Source organism: Sorghum bicolor, chromosome 1, assembly GCF_000003195.3.
Source record: "Sorghum bicolor cultivar BTx623 chromosome 1, Sorghum_bicolor_NCBIv3, whole genome shotgun sequence".
NCBI lineage: Eukaryota > Viridiplantae > Streptophyta > Magnoliopsida > Poales > Poaceae > Sorghum > Sorghum bicolor.
This window is the reverse complement of record NC_012870.2, coordinates 15,076,239-15,083,204: the sequence shown is the minus strand read 5'-3', so window position 1 is coordinate 15,083,204 and position 6,966 is coordinate 15,076,239. Positions and strand designations below refer to the sequence as shown.

The window sequence follows — 6,966 nt, the reverse complement described above, 5'->3', positions numbered from 1 at the left end:
AAGAAATGAAATAGAAAGAAAGAAAAAAAGCAAGTATGGGCTGCGTCTAGGCCGCCATCAGGCTGAGCGCCCTTCAATCCCAGCCGAATCCCAGGTGCGTTCTGTCGTGCTGCGCTGGCGATAGACTCGAGCACGGTACATATCTGCCAGAACTAACGGTTGTCTCGGCCTCGGACACTTCATCTTACGCCACAAGGCAAAGGCCACGAGAAATTGCCCGCTGGTGCGCTCTATTATTTACTCTCACTGCTCCAAACTGTAAGTCATTTTACCTTTCTAGGTAAATAGATTTTATTATGTTTCTAGATATATACATTATGTCTAGATACATAACAAATGCTATAATACAAATGGACGGGGTACTAGTTAGCTAGGAGCATCTCCAGGAGACTATAAATTTTCTAGTTTACGGGAATAGAAATTTTAGTAAAAAAACTAACAACATCGATATCCTCTATTCCAAATTTCTCGCTAGCCAAAGATGGAGAGCCAAAACGACTATCTAGACTACACACAAGATATAAAAAAGCTGTTGGAGAATACAAAGATATATACATTTCTAGTAATAGAGCAATCCAAAGTATATCGTGGAACTATACATGCAAGGGGGGGTTCGGTGCGCTCCAATCTCTGAACCTCTGCTCCATCAGCTGCAGGACAGGTTCACGGATCGAACCTGATCCATGTGATGCCTGACCCGCATGAACCACGGTTACCCAGGGATCGAACCGTGACTAGCCCACTACGTATATGTTGCTCTAGCAGTCCAGCTCACATATACGGGATCAAAAGCAATGCATTGCATACTATAATATGCACATACGTAGGTATGTGTTGCTGCAGTTCACGTACATGGGATCAAAATCAGTGAACTCCATACTACAATATGCATGCATAAAAAATGGTAATTTCTCTGACCCAAAAATGGGAAGCAGGAACATTCAGAACTGAAATGACAGAACATTTCCATAAAATGGGAATCTGGGGCAAATAGCTAACACTTCAAAACATTCATTACAGACAATGTATTCCCATTGTAGGCCAGCAAATAAGCATATCATTTACATAACGTTCAGAACATTTTATCCTACAAATAATTTATAGACAACTTCAAAATGTCACTTCCTCTTGGTAGCAGAATCATATGACTATAAATCTCAGCTGCAAAATTATATGCTCTCTGAATATCTGGCATTCTACTTCTTCTAGTTTCTGCAGTCAAATATAAGAGGCACCATAGATCAGTATATGATACTAACAATTCAAAACAAAAGTATATTATCTATGATAAGGACAAGGAAGCCGACTAGCTACAGATAATCCCTTTTTTCTCGCTCGGGATCCATCAATCCAAAAATGAATTACCACAGCAGCTACAAGTGTGCAACTCATGCAGGGGAAGTTGTGGCGGTAGTGGCGAAGTCGCCCGTGGCATTGGCGGAGGATGAACCGCCCATACAGATTGCGACGGGGGCGACTCAATCGCCTGTGGCAGTGGCGGCGACACCCTTTGCTGCATCAACGACGATGGCGATGACAGGGAGGGATGAGTTGCGCCGTTATGTTTTAGGGAACTGCAAACAGAAGACCATAGAATTAATTAATTAAAAATGATTACATGATTAAGCAGTAACAGATTAGTTAGCTACTGAAATTTAAGTGCCTGAAAGGTCTCACAAGGAACTAACACATTGCATACCATATCTACAGAACATGCATAACAAGCACTAAAAAATTTGCTACAAACATCCAATACAAGACTCTGAATAGCAGAGAACACAACTAGATTACTACTGGGCATAGTAGCCCTTAATCCTCTTTTGAGCATGATAGCCCTTAATCCTGACCAAATCTATTCAGGACCTGATGAGAAGAAACGCAATAATAGTTGGACCAATAGGCACGACAGGACAGGGGGATCTTGCATACACAGATTCAAAATCAATCACCACGCACTCATGCAGGGGGAAAAACTGGACATGATGGACTATTACCCGAGATGGATTCCAAAGGCATAAACATGAACTTATTATTCACACAAGCTTGCCTAAAAAATCACAATAACACCACCATGTTTCCTGAACACACACAGGCTTGCTAAATCTCATATTCCCCAATACCCCATGATCAGTTCAATTGAAGCCCAAAAGAAAATGAGGAAAAAACACTACCAATCACCATCCAACAAACTGGCTACCACAATACTACCAAACAAGTGCTGAGTAGATAAACATTCAGACATCAACCTCTATGAGAGATGCTTTCACAGGGTATTTCAGCATCCTTTTTCTGCCCACTAGGTGCAGCATTTTTCGTACTGGGATGTTTTGAAAAATGCAATCCAATATGCATGGGCTGACCTTCTCTTGTATATATATTGAAAAGTACGTTTCCCTAATAATGGAAGACGATGGTAGTGATTGCAGGTGTGACAACAACAATTCTCATGTAACTAAGACGTCAACCTCTATGAGAAACCACCAAAGAACCATTACGCATAAGACAAGGAAAACAACTTCTGAATCTAAAAAGATGTAAATATACTATACTTTATCTAATGCTGTCAGCTCAGTTTTCAGGAGTTGAAATTTGGAGACTCAATTAACGTTGAGAGTTCATCTCTGAGACATAGGTTCTGCTCTGAATCTGGTGTCAACTCAACACTTTGATAATAAACAGTGAACATTCTACTAACAAACAAATATACTTACAACAACATGTTTATCTCCTCTTCTGAATTGCTACGCACATACACCAAATATATCATTTTTTATATGAATCTAATCTAATAAACAAACAAATATACTCACTTTTGGAGAGAAGACGACAGCCTGGATCAGGATGGAGGAGATCTCTTGGCTTCCCCTTGCTGCTGGCCCCGGAAGTAGAAGGCGTTGGCGACAGACAACGGCAGGCGAGCACCTCTTCACCATGAGCACCTGACACCGTCACCCCCCTTCCCGGCAACCGCACCGCCAGATCCGCGACGGACAGGGAGGTAGCGTTTGGTAGAGACGAATCGTACTCGTGCGTGGAAATCTAGGGTAGGGTAAGGGAAGTGGCAGAAGAGGAGGTGGCGGAGGAGGAGGAGAGTACGTGGTGGCGGTGGAAATCTAGGGCTCGAAGGTCACCGGGCTTCACCGGAAGAGGAGGAGGAGAGAGTCACGGTACATTCAGATGCAGACGAGGTTCAACCCGAGGGTCCCCGGGGGTCGAATGGGTGATGACCCTTTTGCCCCTCTTCTATTCTGGGTCGACCCGATTCGGTCTGATAGCTAATTCCAGGTGCGGATCGGCATCGTAAACGGTTCGAACCGAACCCCTCGCAGGTATACGTGGAACAATAGATTTTCCACTAATGGAAGTAATATGTTGTTGTAGACTTTTTTTGTTCTTGCAATAAGGGCCTATGAAAGCCCTAGTTTGGTTTTGGATAATTGATGAAACCCTAGTACTGACCTTTATGCTAAGTGTGTGTAGACTTAATGAGGTTGGTACATGTCAAGTGATGGAGCATAAGTGATAATGGTGATGATGGTGATGATCACAAGATGATCAAGTGCTCACCTTGAAAAGAAGAAAGAGAAAAACAAAACCCTTTGGAGATCAATGCAAATGTAATGATTAGGGTTTTAGTTTTGGTGATCAAGACACCATAGAGGGTGTGATCACATTTAGGATAGATAGCCGTACTATAAAGAGAGAAACTCTTTGGCTATGCGGTTATCAAGTGCCACTAGGTGTCATTGTTCTTGTGCATGTATTTAGAACCTAGTGAGCTAACTTAACTCCTTCGAAGAAAATAGTTGTGAAAATGCTAGCACACTTGCACATGTTGATACACACAAGGTGGTGTTGGCACACTTTGAGAAGGAGGTGAAGTTTGAAGGGTAGAGAGGGGTTTGGGTTCCTTTACTCTCACTACTCTAAACTGTTAGTCCTTTTTTACTCTCACTACTCTAAACTGTTAGTCGTTTTATCTTTTCTAGGTACATAGATTTCACTACGTATCTAGATATATACATTATGTCTAGATACGTAACAAAAGCTATAAATGTAAAAATGCTAGAGTGGCTTACAATTTGGAATGGATGGGGTACTAGTTAGCTAGGAGCATCTCCAAGGGACTCTTTATAAATTTTCTAGTTTACAGGAATAGAGATTTTAGTAAAAACCTAACAACATCAATATTCTCTGTTCCAAATTTCTCGCTAGCCAAAGATGGAGAGCCAGAATAACCCTCTAGACTACACACAAAATATAAAAATGCTATTGGAGAGTACAAAGATGTATAAAAATGATTTTTGCTTCAGTGACTCTCTAAATGATGACTTAGAGAGTAAATTTCAGGAAAGGCTCTTAGAGATGCTCTAAGAGACCTTTCATTTCTAGTAATAGAGCAATCTAAAGTATAACATGGAACAATAGATTTGGCACTAATGGAAGTAATATGTTGTTATAGACTTTTTGTTATTCTTGTAATAATGGGTATAACATGGAACAATAGATTTGGCACTAATGGAAGTAATATGGTGTTATAGACTTTTTGTTATTCTTGTAATAATGGCCTAGCTCTAGTGCATCTGAACACCTACCACCATCCCACTTATACTTTCGTCCTCACTTCACATAAAAGGATTAACATGGGAATTGTGGGATGGACTTTAGCCAGCCAAGGTGGGACTAAATTCTTTACAATTGTGTCATAACATGCACATGGGCCACCACGGGCTAAATTCCAAATTGGGCTGGGTGTAACAAAAAAAATGAAATAGAAAGAAATAAAAAGAGCGAGTATGGGCCGCGTCTGGCCCCTAGCAGGCTGAGCGCCCATCATTCCTAGCTGGATCCCAAGTGCGTTATGTTGAGTTGCGTTGGCGACAGAACTTGAGCGTGACCGTCATCTTGGCTGTGAAAGGATCTAAACAATGCCTAGAGGGGGGGTGAATAGGCGTATCTAAAAATTCTACACAAAACTCAAAGTCACTTGTCAGCAATTGTCGGAAGTCCCGACAGTTTGGGTCAGAACTTCCGACGTTGTCAGAAGTTCCAACGCAAACTGTCAGCAGTTCCGACACCTAAGGGAAATGAACTACAAGTACTTAAATGAACTTTGTGAGATCCACAACTTACAACACCACTCTCTAGTGGTTAGAAGAGGATGTTGAGAGCCTTCCTTGACACCAAGAGTTCCCCAAACCGTAGATCGAGACCAAACCCTAAAAGGAGGTAGAGGCACAAGCAAATACAAGTAATACGAGTAGAACTTAAGAAAAACAACCACAAGAGACACAAGGATTTAACCCGAGGTTCGGCAACCCCACTCAGGAGTTCCTACGTCCTCGTTGTTGAGGTGACCACTAAGGTCGGAGTCTCTTTCACCTCCTTGCCTCCCTCATAGTAACCACAAAGGCCACTTGAGCTTTCCACTAAGAAAAACAGGGTAATACAAACTTTCCAAGGCTCTTCCACAAGATGGAAGCTCTTGGACGACGCCTAGCCGGCTAGGGTTCCAAGAACCCAAGAGTAATAAACTCAAAACCTGCCGGCTTGACGAAGAGATCAAGTGCTCAAGCTTCTCAAGGCGTTGCTCTCACTTAACCACTCTCCAAACACTCCAAATCTAAGGTGAATCGAAGTTGGAAGCAAAGAGGAGGAGGAGAGGGGAATCTTGAAAGCTTGGGAGCTGTTTTGTCTGAGGGATGGTCGCAAAGAATGAGTGAGTAACGGTTAGAAACACAGAGGGAGCTATTTATACTACTGGGAGGAAAGGCTGCTCAGATCTACGTCGGAAGTTCCGACATAGTGTCGGAACTTCCGACACTCACTGAGAAAAGACTGCTCAACAGGCAAACTGAGCCAGCGCAGAAGCGGCAGCGTCGGAACTTCCGACAAGCGTCGGAACTTCCGACGTGCCAGCACTGCTGACGCTGGTCGGGACTGCTGACGCTTGAGCGAGGGAGCAGCCAGCCAAGGTTCTGGCGTCGGGACTTCCGACGCTTGTCGGGACTTCCGACATGTGCGCGCGCAGAACTCAACGTCGGGACTTCCGACGTTCACAGTTCCCGCGCAGCACGTCGGGAGTTCCGACCCGCGTCGGGACTTCCGACACCAGAAGACACAGAAGTTGAACCTAAGAGCAAGAGAGGTGCTAGAGTGTCTCTAAAAAGTTTTAGTTGAAAGACTTGAGCACTCTATCTTCACCAAACCAACAACTTTTGAATCCCTCTTGATAGTACGGCATACCTATCCCCAAAATTAACGAAAAACAAATAAGCTCTAGATTGAATCCAACGCCTTTCTCACGAACGAAGATTGGGGGATACCATTTCATCTTAAGTCGAACCTTTGCACCTTTTAGGAGAATAGTAGCTGTAACAAATCTCAAATTTCAACGCATTAGTCCCCAAAATTGGATGTCATCAATACACCAAAACCCACATAGGGGGCAAATGCACTTTCAATCTCCCCCTTTTTGGTGCTTGATGACAACCAAGTTTAGGCTTACAAATGAATAGTCAAAAAGCTTTTGAAGTCCAAAATTTACAGCGAGCTCCCCCTTGATGTATGCATGAATTTGAATTTCAATGGTGATTGTCATCACAAGAAAACATACATCAAAGAACAAGCTCCCCCTAAATTTTGCACTCCGTGGGGTGCTACAAGTGTGAACAAGAGTATAACCGTGAAAGAGTATGCAATATGACAGTTTATATTCACACAACAAAGAGGAGAGAATAGGATGGCCAATAAACCAAGATAGACCTTAAGTACATGGCCATCACAAAAACTCAATCAACAAACAAACAAAAGAGACAATGACAAGTAAACAAAGTAGATAGATAAAAGATTAACAACTTGTCCTACAATCATCCAACTCACACAACTTATATAAAGATGTCCATCACATAGTGCCACCACGAGACATAGATAATCCAAACTAAGAAGTTTTTTAACTCTACCAAC

At 42.5% G+C, this 6,966-nt stretch overlaps 1 long non-coding RNA gene across 1 annotated transcript; it reads right to left on the bottom strand.

The window, feature by feature from the left end:
- Positions 890–3,251, bottom strand: LOC110434053. The gene is made up of 3 exons (XR_002451511.1): positions 2,811–3,251; positions 1,366–1,574; positions 890–1,212 (listed from the first exon to the last, which is right to left on the bottom strand). It is a non-coding gene; the product is annotated as an uncharacterized LOC110434053 (long non-coding RNA).